Source organism: Ascaphus truei, chromosome 8 (assembly GCF_040206685.1).
Source record: "Ascaphus truei isolate aAscTru1 chromosome 8, aAscTru1.hap1, whole genome shotgun sequence".
NCBI classification, from domain to species: domain Eukaryota; kingdom Metazoa; phylum Chordata; class Amphibia; order Anura; family Ascaphidae; genus Ascaphus; species Ascaphus truei.
In genome coordinates, this window is record NC_134490.1 from 15,553,683 (window position 1) to 15,576,569 (window position 22,887).

At 47.0% G+C, this 22,887-nt stretch overlaps 1 protein-coding gene across 2 annotated transcripts in view; it reads left to right on the forward strand.

Moving 5' to 3' along the window:
- The window catches only part of UNC5B (unc-5 netrin receptor B), a 181,161-nt gene that overhangs the window by 109,759 nt on the left and 48,515 nt on the right, over positions 1-22,887 (forward strand). The gene's annotated exons all lie outside the window — the stretch shown is intronic.

Genomic DNA, 22,887 nt, shown 5'->3' on the forward strand with positions numbered 1-22,887 from the left:
TATAGATAATAAGCGACGGAGGGAAAAATTATTCACCAATTGTAGTGTACGCAGCTCCACAAGTATATACTTAATAATAATATCTATTATATACCATATGTAGCCAGGTCACCCTTTGCCCCCTGCGACCCCCTCGGGAGCCTCCGTGGGCACAAGCGATGCCGGGTACTGCCGGAGGCCAGCGGCAGACCCGACGGCCATCCCAAGGGTGGGGGCCGTTGCAGGGAGCGGTGCGCTGTCTCCGCGAGCAGGCCGGTTGCCGGGGACGCGATCGGGCCGTTGCTAAGGCCGCGGTCACGTTTCTAAGGTCCCGGCGGCCGGCGAGGAGAGCGCCGCCATTAATTAGCCATTCGCACATGCGCAGTGATCGCGCATGCGCAGTTAGAGCCCCAGAGGCAGGGAAAGTCGCGCGAGGGCCAGAACAGAGTAGGGAAAGGTTGAGGAAGCTCCCTATAGCTCGCGCATGCGCAGGAAAGGCGCGCACGCGGCCCCAATGCCAGGATAGGCTCTATGGGACTACAACTCCCATGGAGCATAGCGAGGGAGGCACCAGGTGCCTCATAGGAGCCAATAGGGCTGCAGGACTGCCCTGGAGGAAAGGATACATTTCGCGGGCTTGCACCACGCTAGTCAGTCAGCGGAGGGACCCTGTGAAGGAAGGAGGTGGGGTACAGGAGAGAGGGACTCCCCTGTATTAGGCCAGCACCCCCTTGGTCCAGGATAGCTCAGCTCCCTAGTAAGGTGAGTGTTGCCAGGGGCAGCCCTCAGGTTAGGGACCCTGCCACTTACATTAGTGGGAGCTGGGAGAAGGAAGTGTTGCAGTTAGAGAGTTGGAGTCAGGGAGCTGTTAGGGAAGTAGGGTGTAGGGAGCGAGTGCAGCTTCTGCCCCATATAGGTACCTACACTCCAGGTAGACCCCAACTCCCCACTAGTTGGGTGGGTAACTGTTGAGGAAGGTGATAGAGAGTTGGAGCCAGGGAGCTGTGAGGAAAGAAGGGTGCGGGGAGTGAGAGCAGCTCCTGCACCCCATAGGTACCCACACCCCAGGTAGGCCCCAACTCCCCCCCGCTAGCGTAGTGGGTTAAGTACTGAGGGAGGCCCAAGATAGGGACGCTGCCCTTAGTGTTGTTAGAGTGCTGCATTGTCAGGGTCACAGCGAGCAGTGCTGTGAGGTCTGATAGGCAGGCACCTTGTTGCGCAGCACGTTGGCTGCAGCCTCCAGTGAGTTACAGCTTGCTGCGGTAGGCGCTGGGACTAGTCAGAGAGTAGTGGGTCTGGAGAAGGGCTATAGCTGTTCTAGTCACCTTGAGGTAGCGCTAGGGGTAGGATGCCTGAAGGGATAGCCTGTTAACGAGGTCAGGAATTCTGGAGAGGATCTGCACTAGGCTAGCCAACAGTAGGTAGACGCCCAAGTACTGCATGGAAGAGTACTCTAGTCCATTCCAGATCACTTACCGAAGGGACTTGGGTAGTTGGGGGAGTGGGACAGGTCATTACCCCCTGCAGGCCCTAGGAGTTCCCCAAGCCACTACAGGTTGCTGTACTACAGGGACAGGCCCTAGGTTAGGGTTCCTGTCACGTTAGTACCACTTATATAGATAGGGACACAGCGGCTGCTGCTGTTCCTGTGGAAGCGGTTGGACCCACGTTGGGGTCCTCAGAGACGATTCCAGAGTGGGACCGCCCTAGCGGTCCGCACGTGCAAGGAGTTCGGTTGGAGGATCAGACGGACTCATCACACGTCTGACCCTTTGAGAAGATTGTTGCTGACCCGAGCACCGGAGTGCTCGGCAGGTATTATACCATCACATGTGCACCAACAGGCCTAGAGGTTCCTAGTGACTGCGCAGTCACCCATTGACTATCTCTGTAGGAGTACGGGACATTGGGTGGGGTTCTTGGGACACTGGGTGGGATCACCTAGTGTTTGGGAATCGTCCTGCGAGACGTCACTGTTAGTGTCTCACCGTGAGAGAGACACAGGTTATCATTATTATTCGTTAGTAAAGTCCTTAGTTATATAATCACTGTGTGTGTGGTTTCTGATTGGGTTCCTATGTAGGGTCATTCTACACTTCCATAGAATCCTACACAGGTGGAGGCGCTGAAAGAAGATTCGTTCCAGAGGATTCACCCCAGGCTCTCACTAGCGGAGGCTCAGACTTCCTGTGAGCCTGCAGGTATACGCACCACACCGGTAACACCGCATGTTCTACTCACCCACACTATATATATGCGATTGGGTGGGGTGGAAAACCCGTTACATTTGGAGGCGCTGCTGAGATACACCTGGGGTGCCCTGTCCATTTTTTCCAAATTGTCCCGTCCCTAATTTTGTCACCATGTTTGTGAAGTCCGGAGACGAGGTCCTGGCCTGGGCTTTGAGGCAATACCTAGACCCTGGACAGGTAGTGGCGGTAGGAGGCATTCCCGTAACTATACCCAAAATGAAGGTTCGGGAGTATATGTGTAAAATTCCTGAGTGGCCATGGACATGTGTCTTAGATGAGGAGCAAGATCCCACGTCCACATGGAAAACCATTCTTTTTGTAGTAACCCACACTGAGAATATATGCCTGGCAAAGGCACCGTCCGCACTGTTCATGCCCGGGGGCCCCTCAGAAGGTTACCCCCTAGTCTACGCAGACCAAGCAGGATGGCGTTTCCCGCCAAATCAGGAGAGCGCACGTGCTGCTGACTGTCAACCTGCACAGAAAGATGTTGCAACAATCTGTCCGGGATTGGCGCGAAAATCAGAGCCCCTCCCCAGTGATGTGAGTGACTCAGAGCAGAGCCAGAACCACTCCCTTGTAGAAAGTGCCCTTCCTACAGATTCCACCAGGGGGAGCAAACACTGTAATCTGCAACCATACGTTGACGCCGTGCTAGACTGTTTGATTTCTGAAGAGGTGTATTCCGATGTTGCGGACCCTGCTGTGGGCCCGTGTGCCCTTCGATGGTCAGTCAGACCTACTGCAGAGGTACCATCGGTCCTAGGCTTGGGACCAGTACCTACAGACGACAAGGGTGAGTCGACTGCCCCAGGGGTGTTGGGGGTGAGCCTCCAGGTGACCGTGGAGCACGATGGCTCCTTAAGTCTGGTCGCCCGGGCGAAGGGCTCCCCTCTGCATCGCGTCCTGGCGGAGGTGTCCTCATTAGAAGATAGCTGTCCAGTGGTGCGAGTGGACCAGTGCCCACTGCCTATCGTGCCAGAAGAAGAGAAACCCATCGCAAGCCAGCCGAGTGGTAAGGAACCCCCTTGCCCCCCACAGGCTCCGATGGAGGTGGCCGTGAAGAAGGCCAGAGTTGCGGCTTCTGAGCGGAGTGTGAGCCCGTGTGCTCCGACACAAGTGGTCCCAGGACTGGGATCCAACGCTCCCGAAGTTCGAGTCAGTGAGTGGACTGTCCCAGAAGAGTTGGGGACAGGTTCCGATACCACCAAGGTGGGAACTGACAGCGTCCCCGAGGACCTGTTGGACACCGTGAATCACCGCAGTGGTAAGGTATCTACCCTTTACCCCCTGCCAGGTGAAACAGAGACTTTGCTGAAAGAGAAGCGGCACATCCGCCAAGTAGTGGACCGTGGGAAAGGTCTTGGCCACCTGGCCTGCTGTTTCCAAGGCGTGGATGACCAGGTAAAGACCGGGTTGAAAGACACTGTGCTATTCCTTCCACCAGGGGGAGGAAGTAGTACTGAACCAGTGACTCACCCCAGAGTGTGCTCTTCAAGAGAATTTTCTGGGAGAGGCTCACGGACGCAAAAGTGAGGTACCCCCACCTGATCAGTTAGGGGCACCCCACAAATGGTCTCAGCTAGCCTCGGGAATTATGGGGTGTGATGTGACATGTGTTGGTGAGGTTAAAGCCGATCTGTTAAGTGTACGGGGTATGCCATGCCATTTGTCAGTGTGTGAAATTGTGCCCTGTTATGTCGTTCCCCAAGCGAGGGTGTTGGGTGTTTCACCAGGGGGAGAGTGTAGCCAGGTCACCCTTTGCCCCCTGCGACCCCCTCGGGAGCCTCCGTGGGCACAAGCGATGCCGGGTACTGCCGGAGGCCAGCGGCAGACCCGACGGCCATCCCAAGGGTGGGGGCCGTTGCAGGGAGCGGTGCGCTGTCTCCGCGAGCAGGCCGGTTGCCGGGGACGCGATCGGGCCGTTGCTAAGGCCACGGTCGCGTCTCTAAGGTCCCGGCGGCCGGCGAGGAGAGCGCCGCCATTAATTAGCCATTCGCACATGCGCAGTGATCGCGCATGCGCAGTTAGAGCCCCAGAGGCAGGGAAAGTCGCGCGAGGGCCAGAACAGAGTAGGGAAAGGTTGAGGAAGCTCCCTATAGCTCGCGCATGCGCAGGAAAGGCGCGCACGCGGCCCCAATGCCAGGATAGGCTCTATGGGACTACAACTCCCATGGAGCATAGCGAGGGAGGCACCAGGTGCCTCATAGGAGCCAATAGGGCTGCAGGACTGCCCTGGAGGAAAGGATACATTTCGCGGGCTTGCACCACGCTAGTCAGTCAGCGGAGGGACCCTGTGAAGGAAGGAGGTGGGGTACAGGAGAGAGGGACTCCCCTGTATTAGGCCAGCACCCCCTTGGTCCAGGATAGCTCAGCTCCCCAGTAAGGTGAGTGTTGCCAGGGGCAGCCCTCAGGTTAGGGACCCTGCCACTTACATTAGTGGGAGCTGGGAGAAGGAAGTGTTGCAGTTAGAGAGTTGGATTCAGGGAGCTGTTAGGGAAGTAGGGTGTAGGGAGCGAGTGCAGCTTCTGCCCCATATAGGTACCTACACTCCAGGTAGACCCCAACTCCCCACTAGTTGGGTGGGTAACTGTTGAGGAAGGTGATAGAGAGTTGGAGCCAGGGAGCTGTGAGGGAAGAAGGGTGCGGGGAGTAAGAGCAGCTCCTGCACCCCATAGGTACCCACACCCCAGGTAGGCCCCAACTCCCCCCCGTTAGCGTAGTGGGTTAAGTACTGAGGGAGGCCCAAGATAGGGACGCTGCCCTTAGTGTTGTTAGAATGCTGCATTGTCAGGGTCACAGCGAGCAGTGCTGTGAGGTCTGATAGGCAGGCACCTTGTTGCGCAGCACGTTGGCTGCAGCCTCCAGTGAGTTACAGCTTGCTGCGGTAGGCGCTGGGACTAGTCAGAGAGTAGTGGGTCTGGAGAAGGGCTATAGCTGTTCTAGTCACCTTGAGGTAGCGCTAGGGGTAGGATGCCTGAAGGGATAGCCTGTTAACGAGGTCAGGAATTCTGGAGAGGATCTGCACTAGGCTAGCCAACAGTAGGTAGACGCCCAAGTACTGCATGGAAGAGTACTCTAGTCCATTCCAGATCACTTACCGAAGGGACTTGGGTAGTTGGGGGAGTGGGACAGGTCATTACCCCCTGCAGGCCCTAGGAGTTCCCCAAGCCACTACAGGTTGCTGTACTACAGGGACAGGCCCTAGGTTAGGGTTCCTGTCACGTTAGTACCACTTATATAGATAGGGACACAGCGGCTGCTGCTGTTCCTGTGGAAGCGGTTGGACCCACGTTGGGGTCCTCAGAGACGATTCCAGAGTGGGACCGCCCTAGCGGTCCGCACGTGCAAGGAGTTCGGTTGGAGGATCAGACGGACTCATCACATGTCTGACCCTTTGAGAAGATTGTTGCTGACCCGAGCACCGGAGTGCTCGGCAGGTATTATACCATCACATGTGCACCAACAGGCCTAGAGGTTCCTAGTGACTGCGCAGTCACCCATTGACTATCTCTGTAGGAGTACGGGACATTGGGTGGGGTTCTTGGGACACTGGGTGGGATCACCTAGTGTTTGGGAATCGTCCTGCGAGACGTCACTGTTAGTGTCTCACCGTGAGAGAGACACAGGTTATCATTATTATTCGTTAGTAAAGTCCTTAGTTATATAATCACTGTGTGTGTGGTTTCTGATTGGGTTCCTATGTAGGGTCATTCTACACTTCCATAGAATCCTACACAGGTGGAGGCGCTGAAAGAAGATTCGTTCCAGAGGATTCACCCCAGGCTCTCACTAGCGGAGTCTCAGACTTCCTGTGAGCCTGCAGGTATACGCACCACACCGGTAACACCGCATGTTCTACTCACCCACACTATATATATGCGATTGGGTGGGGTGGAATACCCGTTACACATATATTGCTGTAGATTACAGATTACTTCTCTGTAAAGTACCAAAGTTTAGCAGGGGCTACAATCTTTCACAATACTGCATAGCACGGTCACAGCAAGAGGCAGATACTTAGGCCTGGGACCCGCTGCGCTCGTTGGCGCGGGCAGCAATGTAGCGAGTTCCCCACCAGCAGGGGTATCCTCCCGAGCCGGTCCCGGTCCCCCCTGGCTGCACAGCTCACTACACGCTGTGGCGCGTCAGCCGCTAGGAGACACAAGAGAATGGTGTTTCCTAGCTTCGACGCGTCACGTGGTGTGGCTGTGAGCCAATGGGGAGGGGAGGCTGCGGGAGGAGGAGTGGCTTCGGGGAGCGGGGAGGAGTGTGGAGTGAAAGCAGCGTGAGTGCCTGTCTGTGTGTGTGTCTGAGTGCGTGCGTGCCTGTCTGTGTGTGTGTGTATGTGTGTGCCTGAGTGCGTGCGTGCCTGTCTCTGTCTGTGTGTGTGTGTGTGTGTGTGTGTGTATGTGTGTGTATGAGTGCGTGAGTGCCTGTCTGTGTGTGTGTGTGTGTGTGTATGTATGTATGTATGTATGTATGTATGAGTGCCTGCGTGTGTGTGTTTTTTTTACTTACCTGCAGCCCGTGTAGGGAGGGGGGGGAAGAGTAGCGGGTCCCTCCGCTCAAGCCACGCCCCCCCCCTCCCTGTCAATCCTCCCACGTCATGGCCGCGCCCCCTCACGTCATGGCCGCACCCCCCCCGACCCGTGTGGCCACGCCCCCCCGCTACTACTGAAGTTTCCTGTAGACCGCAGATCGCGGTACAGCGAGTTGCACGCGCCGCCGGCAAGCAAGCCAGCCGTGCGGACGCGTGCAACGGGACCTTAGCCTTACATTGAAAGAAAAGATCATATGTAGAGAGCATCGGTGAAGAAATGAAAATGTGAGTGCAATTCTCACCAATATTCTCTATTCCATAACTGTACCAACTAGTATGTATGTATATCTTTATTTATATAGCACCATCTATGTACATAGCGCTTCACACCACTAATACACGTGACATAATAATATAACACTTAATGGGAGTAAGTGCTCCAGACATAAAAGTAACATTAGGAAAAGGAGTCCCTGCCCCGAAGAGCTTACAATCGAAGTGATGCGTAGGAAGAACGTACAGAGACAGTAGGAGGGTGTTCTGGTAAGTGCCTCTGCAAGGGTCGCCGGTCGTATGAAGTGTATAGTATCAGCCACAAAGCTACCCATATGCTTCGTTATAGAGGTGTGTTTTAAGATGGGTCTTAAAGGTGGGTGCTAGTCGGATATTGAGGAGAAGGGCATCCCAGAGGTGTGGGGCAGTCAGTGAGAAAGGTTTAAGGTGGGAGAGGGCTTTAGACACAAAAGGGATAGAGAGAAGACACCCTTGTGCAGAACGCAAGAGTCGGGCGGCATATAGCGAGAAATTAAGGCGGAGATGTAAGGAGGGGCAGAAGATTGTCAGCCTGAAAAGTGAGGAGGAGAATTTTGTATGTAATACGGGATTTCATAGGAAGCCAGGAGAGGAATTTCAGCAGGAGTCTGCACTACATGTGTGTGCATGTCTGCTCTACATGTGTGTGCATGTCTGCACTACATGTGTGTGCATGTCTGCACTACATGTGTGTGCATGTCTGCGCTACATGTGTATGCATGTCTGCGCTACATGTGTATGCATGTCTGCGCTACACGTGTGTGCATGTCTGCTACATGTGTATGCCTGTCTGCGCTACATGTGTGTGCCTGTTTGCGCTACATGTGTGTACATGTCTGCGCTACATGTGTGTACATGTCTGCGCTACATGTGTGTGCATATCTGCGCTACATGTGTGTGCATGTCTGCGCTACATGTGTGTGCATGTCTGCGCTACACGTGTGTGCATGTCTGCGCTACACGTGTGTGCATGTCTGCTACATGTGTATGCCTGTCTGCGCTACATGTGTGTGCCTGTTTGCGCTACATGTGTGTACATGTCTGCGCTACATGTGTGTACATGTCTGCGCTACATGTGTGTGCATATCTGCGCTACATGTGTGTGCATGTCTGCGCTACATGTGCGTGCATGTCTGCGCAACATGTGCGTGCATGTCTGCGCTACATGTGTATGCATGTCTGCGCTACATGTGTATGCATGTCTGCACTACTTCAGTAGCCATGTCACTCAGTCTGGGGACCGTGGATTCAAGTGGTTTCTCTGTAAATAATTACATGGGGCAGACAATGAGGTCAGCAGCTGGAATTATTGGGTAGCTCCTATATTGTTTTGAAGTCCCTAAGTAACAGCTGTTTAGCTTGTCATCAATACGCTGGATGCTGCTCCAAGGAGATCTGTCTCCCACACTACACTGCTACTGAGTCAACGTGGGCAGGGGAGGAAATCAGCGTTAACAACGCACACTAAAGAGATCTTGAAAGAAGAGGGGTTGTGAACAATTACAAAACAGGAGACTGCAAGAGGGAGGCTTTTAGTATTATCCCGGGCCTGTTTTCTTTGTGCTCTCAAACCAGAATCCGCAGGTGAAGTAGCTGCCCAGGTAACAGCTTGACAGCAGTTTGGCCCTTTGCTGCTTTGACGTTTCTGACAGTCTGATCTAAGCACAAGTCGCTTTATTGCTGCATATTTGTTCCCCCTTGAAAATAAATGAATACAGCTCAAAATGTGGACCAGCTGTTTGCTTCTTGAAGTCAGATTTAGCACAGAGGGGAAACACACCGGTTTGAAGGGGTCCGTGCTGCACTGTTTTCTTGAAAGCAGAGAGAAGAGCAAAACTTTATAGCCCCTGCAGCGGGAAAGGGATTAAAGGAAGGAGTTCCCAAAGATCATTGTTTCTGCGTGACTCTTTACAGTGGATTATCAGGCACTGCCCCAAATATAGCTTCTTTGTACTGCCTTGCAGTTCCCTACGGCAGTAATGTGGTTATTATAAAAATAGTGGTTATATGAGAATTCTACTTTTAATGGGGCTGTTTCTTATAATGATGGATTATGCCATGTTTAAATTTGTAATAAGAAACTGCAACTGAGGGAGAAGGTTCTGTTCATATTAATGTTCTCATTTTGGCCTGCGCTGTGCAGGGAATATACATTGCCAGTTTTAAACAAACTGCCTTTTATTTTCAGGTTGGGGAAGGTACCTACTGGGTGGTTAGAGCAGCAGTTAAAGGCACATCTGCCCATGCCACACACATTATACCAGGGTACCCCCACATTGGCATGCTCACTCGCCCCCTTTGGAGATATAGACAGGCAAATTGATTGAGGCACTGCAGGCTACTGACATTAATAACATTTTCATGCATTCCGCCCATTAAAAGTTGGGCCTAACAAGAAAGAATCCGTCCAGCATTCGCTGTTCTGCATCTCAGACCATTGTCCCATTGCCATATAATCCAAAAGTGGCCATGTAAGTGACATTGCTGATATGAGGCAGGGCACTGGTGAACCCGGATGTGAATTAAAGTGCTTTTTAAAAAAACGGCAAATTAGATAGTCAGTGCCTCTCACTCCAAGGTATACCAGTCAATTTACAGAGCTCACATTTGAAAACAGTAGCCTGGTAGAGTTGTTTTTTCAGTGTTACACCAGTTTGCAATGAATTATCTATATCCACGCTTCTGAAAGGCATTTTGCAGATATGTACCCCACAGTGATGAAACCAATCCCAGCACTAAGGCCCACATTTACTTTACAGGGCTAAGCTTTACCGCACCTTAAAGTCCTTTCACTTGGAAAAACTATTTAGTAAACCTGGTTCTAAATGAGTTAAACAAGTAGCATATGCTGGATTAAAGCATGAGTCATCCCATAAGTGTTCTGTGGGAAAACACAGGATATCTCAAAATCTTCTTCTTCTTCTTTTTTTTTTTTTTAAATTCTTCCTAGAAACCACATCTGCATTTATTGACGCAAGCTTCAGCGCCTGTACTGGAGAGGAGGTAGAAGCCATGTTTAATTCTTGAATAAAAAACCTTCCAATGGGGTATAACAAGGCACATAGGTATCACTAGAGAAGGCAGAAAACTGCTTGTAAAATAATACAATTGTAAAACAAAATAGGGATGCCTACTGCAGAATGCCCTAGATATATGTAGTCTGGCTGTGAAGTGAAACCTGAATGTTGATGTTTTTTTCAAAAGAGTGGAGTTCAGGTTCTATCCTAGTAGCTGTAATGTTCTTTTGGGCTTGTAGTGTAACAAATAAAAAAAAAAAACTATATAATTCCTCTTGCAATTTCTTTTTCCTTTTCTTCTAACCAGGTTTTATTTAAACACAGGCGCCAGAGCCATCAATCCTGCTGTTCACAATGATTTTCTGCATAAAAGGAACGGTCTTCCTATAAATGGATTTTTCCTTTCTCCCCACTGTGAACGTCAGCTGAGAGTAGACAATGCAAGTTAGTTCCCATGCAGTGGGTGGGCCCGTCTGGCATGAATTTGGAAAGTGTTGGGACGGGTATGAAAGGATGTTTTGATTGCTTATGATAAATGTGCCCAGCATGGTACCCTCCCCCTGCTATCTGCAAGCTCTTGCTTCTGCTTTCCCAGCATCCTCTGCTTCCTATCCCTTGGCACACCATACATTGTACCAGCCGCTTGGAAGAGGGGTTGGGTGGGGGGGAAGCAGTGGGAATCTTTTATTCTGTTTACTTGTCCCTATTTGTATTTTATTTGTCTTTCATCCCACCCCCCGTATTAGCTTTAATCAGGGAGATTCTTTGTAATAGAGAACCAACCTCATCTCAGATCTCCTGACTGGCAATGCATGGATCGCAGCTTGTAACACTGGTGTCACTTTCCCCACTGCTGTTCCCACACGCCAGAGCATTTATTTAAATAAGCAGATACAGAATTGGCTGTCATCTCTCCCATTTATGACTTCATCCTGAACTTTTTATTTAATCTTCCTGCTTTGATCTTCACAAAAGACGGGGCAAGGATGAACTAAATCTGTGTCTTCACAGAATAGAGGCTTCAAAAGGATATGCGGGTTCACTGACATGTTTGTATGTTCCGGTGTTAATACCTGTAGACATACTAAAGCACAGGTGGCTCAATCGGCCCATGCTTCAGCACAGGTGGCTCAGTTAGTTGCTGCTTCAGGACAGGTGGCTCAATCACTCCCTGCTTCAGCATACGTGGTTCAATTAGTTGCTGCTTCAGCACAGGTGGCTCAATCAGTGGCTCAGATTGAGCCACCTGTGCTGAAGCTGGGATATCCTTAAAACCTGACCTGCTGGTGGCCCTTGAGGACTGGAGTTGAGCACCACTGGTTTAGATTGTTCTTCTGAAAGACAAAGGGCCATATTTTCTAAGCGGTGCTTATTCCATCAGCCACCTCAAATGAATGGGCCGAGAGGTGTGGCCTGGTGCCGGACGGTGTACTATAGAATAGCACTGCTTAGTAAATATGCGCCGACCTGTATACTTTGTTGTTGCCTTCACATCAGAGTACTGCTATCCAATATCATTACAGTAAGATATTCCCAACTTATTCCCACTTTTTCAGTCATCACCCAGGTCCTTTACGCGCTGTAAAATCTCAGTTACATGATTTTATAAGGCTGCATTCTAGTTGTTCCCAACAACCGGTGAGAATCCCTCCCCCAAATGTTCTTTTCCTTTTTACTGGAATAAACCCCAATTCACAGACCTTAGCTAATCCTGCCAAGGTGATCCTTCAACCCAACATGTTATCAGGTTATCAGGTAAGGGGTTAGAGCAGGGGTTCTCAACTCCACTGCTCAAGGCCCCCCAACATGTTTCAGAATATCCCTGTCTTCGACTGTGCCACCTGTGCTGAAGCAGGCTCTTCGATTGAACCACTGATTGAACCACCTGTGCTGAAGCTGGGATATCCTTAAAACCTGACCTGTTGGGAGGTCTTGAGTACTGGAATTGAAAGAACCTCTGGGTTAAACCATTTGCCTCTGCTGGGGGAGTGGGTTGGGGGGGGGTGGAGGAGGACCCATTTTAATCTTTCCTATTCTCAAAATACGATTTACCATACAACAGAAAACTTATAAACTAAGTACTTTCTAACTGGCAGAGAACCCCTGGGTTAGAGTATATTAGACACAAATGGAGCGAGCAGTTAGCATCAGTATGTGAACATAATCAGTTAGATCTTAGCGAATCTGCCTTAATAACATGTGCTTCTCCTATGTCCATATCTCCCGGAGGCTTTAGGGAGACCAAACTCTTGTCACCCTGTCAGACTGCAAAACAAATTTCACGTACCCCTGTGTTTGAAGATCCTCTCTGCTTTAATAAATGACACAAACTTTGATAGCCCCAGAATCAATACAATGGAAACTAAAAAAAAAAAACAAGAAGAACCTGACTCCTATTGTCTCTGAAAACTCTTGCCATTTATTTGTGCTATAATGAGATGAGGGGGAAGTAGAAGCTTGATGTCTGCCATGGGCCAGGACAGAGGCTTATTAGATTTACAGCAGTGAGAGTCTGAGTGCGGAGGTTAATAGCGCTCATCCATTCTTCCACAAGCCGGAGGGAGCTGGAAGCTCCTGAGCTCTGCTGGCTGTGACGCTAATAAAGATTGCTAGCAGTTATTTCTCTCTCTTCCTCTTCCTTTTCTTAAACATAATTGAGAAATAATAGAAGGAGCACTAGGTGTCCCAGTGGTAAGAGTCGCTGTGGAGCTTTTGAGCTTATTTTAGCTGCTAGGAAAAGCTGAAATTCTTTTGGGAAGTAGTATTTGTAATTTCCCTGTACGTCTGTGAACGTGACAATGCAGGATCTGTAATGCAGATGTTATTAGGATCGGTTCCTTTATGAGTTTGAACCCTTATTAGACCATTTTTTGCAAATATTGCTGCAGTCATGAAAAGTATCAATAGTCACTATGATGTTGGTGGCGTCTCAGAGGTCCTTCACCTTAGCACAGAATTGGATCAGAAAGTGGTTTAAGTACCAAAAGCCCTTTCACCACTGACTATACAGTACCTCCATCACATACAATTGACTGTATACCCCTGTTCTTTTAATGTAACAATGTATTTTTATAACTCTGTGCCCAAGACATACTTGAATACGAGAGGTAACTCTCAATGTATTACTTCCTGGTAAAACATTTTTATAAATAAATTTAAAAAATCACCTATACTTGTGTGCACTGAGACCCTTTCAGAATTTTGGGGGCTAAAGTAAGAGACTTTCCCAAGTCAGGTTACAGAATAGATCGAACGTCTCCAACAGGATTCCGCTCTGTGAGGAAAACCTTATGCAGACATGCCAACCTCCAAAGACCAACATTACTGACGTTTCGTGGTTCAAGACTAAAACAAAATGTGTTTTTAGGAAAGTTCTGACTTCAATCAGTAAGACTCTTTTTAAAGTTTTAATGTACAGTTTAAGTTTAAAGTCATGTGTCACGTCGGCCAAAGGGTAGCAGCAACGTCATCCATCATGACATGGAACCTTTAAACATGCAGCACCATGGGGGTCCCTGGAGCTCAAATTAACGGCTCCGCTCCGGAGACCCCCTGCTACCCATCTAGTACAACAACAACAAAATAACCCCAAGGCGGAAACGCACCTTTATTAAAGTTACAGTAGCAGGTAAATGGAAATACAGGCCCAAATATACTATGCAGTAAGCTGCCAGAAGATACCGTAAAGCCCATTAACTTGAATGGGCCAGAGGGTGTATCATGGCAGAGCAGCACTCAGTAAATATGGCCCATAATATTTGCCACATGTAGTTCTCTTGACGCTCTTGTGCTGCAACAGGGGTCTGGAGCACATTGTACGCCCCTCTGGCGGCAAAGAGATTACAAAAATAATTATTGTAGAAAATATGATTGCACAGGAAAGAGCAGTTTAATAATTAGCTCCAGGCCGATGTCAGAACATGCTTTGGCAGAGTAATATATCTTTAAGTGTTTGTAATCGGTGGAAATTCCTGTTAGCTCTGGCCTAAACAACACCCAGATTAGTAGGGGAAATAGAGCTGCGGCAGAGATCCAGGTGCACCTGGAAAAGCATGTGTACCCCTCACCCAGCACATAAAGTCCCCTGTCACCATTACTCTTCACAAACCTCTGTAACTGAGGGGAGATTTCAAATAGGGATTTATTTATTTATTATAAAACATTAAGATTTATGTGTTTGTTAAGCAGGATGCACTGAGATATTTATCTCGGTTTCATGGTTTGCTACCAGAGGGCCACCCCAGTGAAAGGGTTAATCAACTTATTCATCTAATCATCTCCCTTAAAGGTTCAGTCCACCTGTCAGTGGCCGTTCCCTGTGGCACAGAGGAGGTAAAGGGTTCCTGTGCAGTTACTTATATTTGTGAATAATGATAGCACTACAGTCACGTGACAAAGATTCAAGTAAAATAACAATGTACCAGATGACTCTAAGGCGCTGCATCCATGGTATGGACGACCGTGCGGATGCGTCCCCACACTGAGCGATCAGACTGCCTAAAGGCAGTGATTGCGTCTATACGGCGTGCGGGAACTGGTTTCTTGTCGCGACTGGCAGGTCACGTGAGCGGTTCGTCCAATGAGGGCGAACCAGCTCCGTGACGTCACTGGCACGCCCCTAGACACGCCCGTGGACGGCGCGCGTACTAAGGCCAGGGAAAGCATCCGCTTTCCCTCTGCCTCCGCGCGCCTCCGCACGGGAGAAGTGTCTATGGGCACAGCCTAAGACTGTTCTATTACCAAAAGGGATTAGATTTTTAAAAAAAAGTGAAAGCCCCCAAAGCTTTTGGCTACCGTGGAAACATTACAGGGTTAAAAACACATGTAACATAGTGACACTGATTGTTTGTTTTTGTTTTTTTAAGGTGCCAGTCTCCTGCATAGAACCTGTTAAACATGTAGTTCACTTTCATCCTAGGAGGGACCGCCTGAGCTATAAAGAGATGGACTGCCTGACATATAAATTCAGGGACCGCCTGACATATAAACTCAGGGACTGCCTGACATATAAACAAGGGACTGCCTGACGTATAAACTCAGGGACTGCCTGACATATAAACTCAGGGACTGCCTGACATATAAACACAAGGACCGCCTGACATATAAACTCAGTGACTGTCTGACATATAAAGACGGGACTGTCTGACATATAAACTCAGGGACTGCCTGACATATAAACACAGGGACTGCCTGACATATAAACACAGGGACTGCCTGACATATAAACACAGGGACTGCCTGGCATATAAATACAGGGGTTGCCTGACATATAAACACAGGGGTTGCCTGACATATAAACATAGGGACTGCCTGAAATAAACATAGGGACCGCCTGACATATAAACACAGGGACTGCCTGACATAAACACAGGGACCGCCTGATATATAAACACAGGGACCGCCTGATATATAAACACAGGGACCGCCTGATATATAAACACAGGGACCGCCTGACATATAAACACAGGGACCGCCTGACATAAAAACAGGGACCGTCTGACATATAAAAACAGGGACTGCCTGACATATAAACAAGAGGCTGCCTGACATATAAACACGAGACTGCCTGACCTATAAACACAGAGATGTAGTACTGCAGGACAATTACACACTGCACATAAAAATAAACATCTTCTGACCGACTCTATTCAAAGCTACAAAATGATTATTTATTTCCCATCCATAAATGGCTAAAACCTGTATATTAATTTGTGTGCCAAACTTCTAAAGCATGTGATTAGGGTTCCACAACACAAAAAAAAACTATACTCTTCTAGCATATACACCAAGCATTAGAAACAAATCAAAATAATGATTATATTACCCTATGACTGTACCATTCCTATTTAAGAATGTAATGAAATTTAGCCTTTGGATCTGTTTTGTGGATTTGCTTTCAGTATGTGTTTGAGTGTTTGTGCGAGTGAGCAATACAGTGACTGGACTGAAAATGAATGCATATACTATGTGGGAGCATCTCTCTCCCTTCCCACACTCCCCTCTCTCTCCCTTCCCACCCTCCCCTCTCTCTCCCTTCCCACCCTCCCCTCTCTCTCCCTTCCCACCATCCCCTCTCTCTCCCCATCCCACCTCTAGCTACCTCTCTCCCCCATCCATTCTCTCCCTCTTACCCCTCTTTCTCTACCCCATCGCTTCTCTCTCCCCCAATAGCACCACCTCCCCTATAATAGCCCCTTGCCGCACTTAATCCCCCCACAATTCCCCCCTGTCCCACACCAGCTCCCTTCCTCCACAATAGCACCACACAATCCCCCCACCCACAGAATATGCCCCCACCTCCACCCTCCCCCACAAAAGCACCCCACCTGCACCCCTCCCCCACAATAGCCCCCTCCTGCCCGCCTCCACAATAGCTCACCTCCTCCAAATCTTACCTTGATGGCGCCATGCCCACCAGCGGAGGAACATGGGGAGGAAGAGAACAGGTGCGCACAACCCCCAGCGGGGGAGCAGGCTGCTTGGCAGCAACTTCCAGTGCCCGCCGGGTCCCCGCCGTCACTATGCACGGGACTCTCCACTCTGTCGGCTCGCATGGCAACACCTAGCGGCCCGCGAGTTTGACAGCCCTGGTCAAGCAGTTTAATAATGTTTCATGGTAATATAGCATGGGGATATAGGCAGAATTAGCTGAATTACGTGATAGATACCAGAAGTTATCATACATATCCTTTAGGTGGTTTATATATAACCTGACAGGGAAATACCATCCCCAACTACTCATATTGTCCACACTTGATATGTGCATGTCTAATGCTCTTTATGTATCACTTAAGGCCACAGAAAGGAATTTGGGCCTCTTTGACATGACTCTTTAATGATATAGAACCTCCAATGTTCCCCGATATTGCTGCCAGGAGACATGTTTAGGGATTGAGCTCTGCTATCTCTAGCACAGAATGATGCTGCAGCTTCTTAGTTCACCTTGACACTAATTGGGTGAAACTTTCATCCTCGGCCCATTGCCAAAGGAAAATCATTATGGGGCCTTTCTAACAAGGTGGTTCTGTCACTTTGTGCTGGAGGTAAAAATCCATAGTGAGTAAGGCACTAAAACAGGCGCTGATTTATCTAAACAGTTCTTTGTTGTCAAGCAAAGTTAGGTGTAATTCAGGGAAGTCAATTTTTCTTGGCTTATTTTTATTTATAAAGAGTAGGAGATGACGTGAATGAGAAATGGCTCTCCTTGCTACAGACAGGAGGTCTTGTTTATCAAGTCCCACGAAACAAGGTGATGTCTTCGGTGAATCGTTTTGAGCCGGACACTGCGAGGAGTGGGCCTTTATAGTATAATTAATTTCCAACCTGTAATTAAAGAGCTCAATACAGTGTTATTGCAAAGTTGTGGATTTAAGACAATATATGAACCCAATTAATATGCTTACGGGTGCTAATCAAGGTAGTTGTTCTATTCCATGGCAATGTATTGAGAAAAGTCAGTGGCATTTCCAAGCAGTCATAAAGTCATGAAGTATATATACCCCCTTCTAACAGCAATGGACCAAAACACACAGCTGCATAACAAAATAGGCTGCATGAGCTGTTTGTGGATCTACTTGTTAGCTACTTAATTGCTGCACACAGCATGAAAAGAGATTTATAGTGTAAGTATTTTTACTGTGGACATAAGCAGTTTTTCACTTTGTGCTAAAGATGATTTCATAAGTTTGTGATCTTGTGACTACTATGCGGCTCTAACAGATGGAATTAATTAGGACAAGGGAGGCAGGAGGAAATAGAAAGAAATAATAAAAAGGTATATGGTGCTTGATGACCCAGCAAATCCAGCCTTAACTTTTATTATGAGATAGCGAGCCTAATTGTTTTTAAAGTAGCAACTGCTGTGTTTATTTTGCTTTTTGATGGCTCCTGTACTTTTATGTCTTCAAATGGGAGTGATTTTTTTTTTAGTTTAAGCCAAGCATTATCAGTGATAGCTTATATTAGCGTTGGACTATGTACAGTATGTAATTAAAGTTCTCCTTGTACTAAAATCTCCAGGGATGGGTTGATTCAAACTACCAAAGAGGCTAGGCCTCTGTTCCCAAAAGTGCAAAAACAAATATTATTATTATTAGCAACACCCAAGCAAGGTTATGAGATTGTAATTATATTATATGATATATACAAGGTTATAATCAAATTATGAGCAATAGTGTGGGTCATGTACATTGGTAATGCTTTTTGCTCTGCAAAGCAAAGACACTACCTTTTTGTTCGACCCATGGAGAACTTTGCTGCTCTTCTGACAAAGTGACTAGTCTGGTATTAAATTCTACAAACGGCTGCACTCTGATCCGGCAGATAAAATATAAAAGGTGAAAAGTGACACACATTGAAACAGGATATCCCATTTTATTATGTGTATCATCGAACCCCCTCCCTCGGCCCTTCTATTGATAGAGCTCAAATAGAAAGCAGATGCTAATGGAGTAAAGATTAGATAAAAATCCTTGATATATTGATGCAACGGGATGCAAGATGGAAACGATACTCTCGCATTTGCTCCAACTTTGCCTGAATATATCACTTTAGGTTTTCATGAGCCACTGGAGTGTAAGCTATATATTATTTAATTAAGTTCAGTAGGAGATTAGTTAAAAATTGTAGTACAGTAGTTTTGGCTCCATTCTTTTCCATTGTGACTGAACCGCAAAGTTTAAATAAACCCCACAGAGTCTCAAATGCATGTAGCCCCTATTTAGGACCTTAAATAGATTTTTAAATACATTACTGCCATCTGTTTAGCTATCCTTGGGTACTTAAATCAGGGAAACAAATTAACTTTGTTTGAGAGAGAAAAAATGATGTACTTAAATGTCCATTGGTTACAGACTGTTTATTCATTGTTTTCCTCTCGGCTAAGCAAGAGGAGAACTGAGACACCAGGGAAAGAACAGCTATGTTATTTGGGGGACAGTTACCAAACAGAGGTCCGGATCGCACACCGCCTCCTCCGCCTCTAGACAACTTTCAACTACTGTCATATCTACTAAAGTGTGTAGGAAGCATCTTGAGGCTACTACACGCAGGTAGGTTTGCCAGGTGTCTGGTATTGAACTGGACTGTCCTGTATTTGGATACTCTGTCCAGTAAAAAATGAGAGGTACTGTAATACTGGACATGTATGTGTCCGGTATTTTCCTCCCTGGGCATAGTGACCTGACGCACCTTTCACCATTGAGTCCAGTATTTTTGGAGAAGCCACCTGGCAACTCTACACGCAGGGCCATATTTACTAAGCCATGGTACTCCCTTAGATTCCTTCAAGCATGACTTTGTGGAAATGGCGCATTCAGGTTCTGGCATAATAACGATGTTATGGAGTAATACCAGTAAATATGGCACATAATCCAGAGGACGTGGTGAATATGGAGACTGGTATGGATTCTGCCAGTCCTGACAACCACTTACTAATACTCCACCATCGTCATTTCTTCTTCAATCATCCTGGAAAACATTGAATTTGGATGCAGGAAGAACTCCATGTACTGTATTTATTTTACAAGCTTACGAGACATAGTTTCACTATTTTCAAGTTAGTACATTTAACACTATCTATGCGTGAACACATTCCAACATTATTGATTTTCCAGGTCAGTTCTTTAATAGTTTTGCAATTAAGATCTCTGGGACAATATATTCTGTGATGGGGATGTTAACTGTTTCCGTTAATGAACTGTCACTGACCTGGTGGCCATACTCTTCTAGCCACTGAGATGGCCATGGGAAGAATGGGCGGTTTTTACTTCATTCAGGGGTACTCAACTCCAGTCCTCAAGACCCCCCAACAGGTCAGGTTTTCAGGATATCCCTACTTCAGCATAGGTGACTCAATCTGTGGCTCAGTCAAAGACTGCACCACTGATTGAGCCACCTGTGCTGAAGCAGAGATATCCTGACAACCTGACCTGTTGGGGGGTCTTGAGGACTGGAGTTGAGAACCCCTGACTTAAGGAATTCGGTACCACAGTTTAGCTCCTTGCTTAACTAAACGTGCCGCACACGGTTTGTGTGTATACTGTGCGCGAGTGAGGTGCTGTGTGTGTGTGTGTATGTGTGTATGTGTGTATGTGTGTATGTGTGTATGTGTGTATGTGTGTATGTGTGTATGTGTGTATGTATGTGTAATTTATTATTTATTTAAAAAAAAAAAACACATTGGTAAAAATAAAATATTTATTAACATTGTGCAGACACACACACACACACACACACACACACACACACACACACACACACACACACACACACACACACACACAATCGATCGCTGGAATTCGGCTCGGAGTTCACTAAATGCATTTGGGCCCTCTTCTGCTGCACTGGCAGCCAAAATTCTGTGAGGAAGATCATGTGACCAGGCAGGCACTAGATTCAATTGGCTCACTGCTAGAGAGGGCAGGGCTCAAAAAGGTAATGCTGTTTCAGAAGGGGGTGGGACTTTGTAAATGGTTGCTATAGAAACAAAAATGCCTGTTACATTAGAATACATTAAAAATGTATTTCCAAAAAAAATTTTTTATTGTTTTTTAAATGCTACAAGTATTTTCTCATAGTACAGAACTGATTTATTAAACAAAAAACACACATGTAGGATATTGCTTGAATGCAGCTTTAAACACTTTCCTGTGTGTGATCATTTGTTGCCAATATTCCCAGCAGTTTGAGCTTCAAACTGTAGCAATAGATAATGTTACCTTGGTAATATAAGAATACATTGTAGCTGCTGAGTTACACTGACTGAAGGATTGATTGAAACTGAAAGGCAGCCATTTAGTGAACCCTGGGAAGCAGGATCTTTGCTGGTGGATCACGGGAGAACTCATCGATAGAACAGTTTAGATAATTTGCTTTCAATAAAGGTCATCAAAGGCTGCATATATTAAAAGAAAAAATATATATTTTTTTTTAAAGTGCCGCTTGGATTGCGTCTACACAGCAGCGGGAAGCCTTGCGTTTTAGACTCTGAAATCACCACCCACCATTTAAGGCAGTGGGGCACTATTGACTGGTTTAATTACCTACTGGCTGGGTACAATTGGTGGGTTGCTGAGAAAATGACAGCCCTGTAATGAAGTCAGGATGTGAAAGTCTCTGGCAGCCAAGGGTAGGAAGACCCAGCAACAGCAAACGTGGCAGCCACAGAGATAGACAAAGAAATTAGCCCGGAGTTTAATTCATCACTTCCAAAAGAGCAGTTAATGGATTATGACAAATGTCCCACCGCTTTCTCTTAGTGCCATGTTAAGCTGGAAATGAAAAGTCAATTTTTCCTAAATGGATTTTAAACGAGTCAGCAAGCTTCCCTGCTTTCTTCCCTTTGCTAGTCTCTTTACCAAAAAAACCATCTGAGTCCTATGTAATTTCCCATTTTTGCCTGATTTGTAATTCTAAAGCCTTCTTGACGGGGAAGCTGTTAAGACAGTCAAATGTTACATCAATTTTCCTTTTACAATGAAATGAGGCAGGTGCAGCTTTAAATGAACATGGGAATTCTGCAGTCCAGCCACATATACAGCGCACATTTTGGACTGTAAAGGCTATACTATAATTATGTTAAAATGAAAACAGCACTTTCCTTGTTTTGCATATGTCTGAACTCACATAGAACAGCTCATAATAATAATAGCATGTTCTTGTATAGCACTGCTAGTTTTACGTAGCGCTTTACAGAGACATTTCGCAGACTCAGGTCCCTGCCCCGTGGAGTTTATAATCTATGTTTTTGGTGCCTGAGGCACAGGGAGTTAAAGTGACTTGCCCAAGGTCACAAGGAGCTGACACCGGGAATTTAACCAGACTCCCCTGCTTCAAACGCAGTGCCAGTCAGTGTCGTTACTCACTTAGCCACTCCTTCTCATAGAAAATAGGATTCTATTTTTTTATTTAATGAACAAGTTCAGATGCTTACAGCAGCAATGCTACATTACCACATTTTTGCTTTTTATTTGTATATGTAATACATGTGACAATGTATAATTCTAGATTCGTACCTAAGCCAGCAATCGCCTGGTGCTCCTGTTATAAATCTGTCACAATGCTGATTGTGTGCCTAAGGAAATGGCCGCCTTCTAACTTTGGGCTGCAGTCTGGGAAATGCTGGAGCTTATATGTAACAGTATATTACTAAGTGTAACACATTATTGTTACAGCTTTCAGAGTAATAGACAGTCGGCTGTTTGGAACACAGCAACAGATCAGGGCAGAGCTTTACAAGGTGTGTGTCAGCCCTGCTTCAAAAGAGGAAGTGGATATGACTTTCTAAATGGTTGTTGTAGCAACCAAAGAATGATCAGCACGTTAAAAAAAAAAAATTAAAAAGGGCATTAGGAGTTAAAAAAAAATGCAGACACTATTATCTAATACTGATTTCTTTAAAAAAAAAAAACATATAGAATTTTTCCTGATTCGCTGCTTTAAGGCGGGGAATCCCCCTGCTTCCTGAGTCACTTACATCTGTAGATGCTGCCGTCTTTTCTCTGGATTTTAAATCACATGCAGTACGTTGGACAATAGGAAGCGCTTCCTATTGGCCCAAGTGCAGCGGGAGATTTAAACCTCCATTTTGTTTCCCCTGCAGGGGATGGTACCCTTGGAAGTATATATCTCGGGAAGTGGGAGGGGAGGGAGGGAATTCTTCAGGGGGTCCCACAAGAGATGACATTAAAGCGGTTCAGTTTCAGAGACCCCCTGCTTCTCACCTATTAAACAGTAGATGAAATAAAACTTTAAAATTTTGTCCGAATCTTCCTCTTCTAGGGAA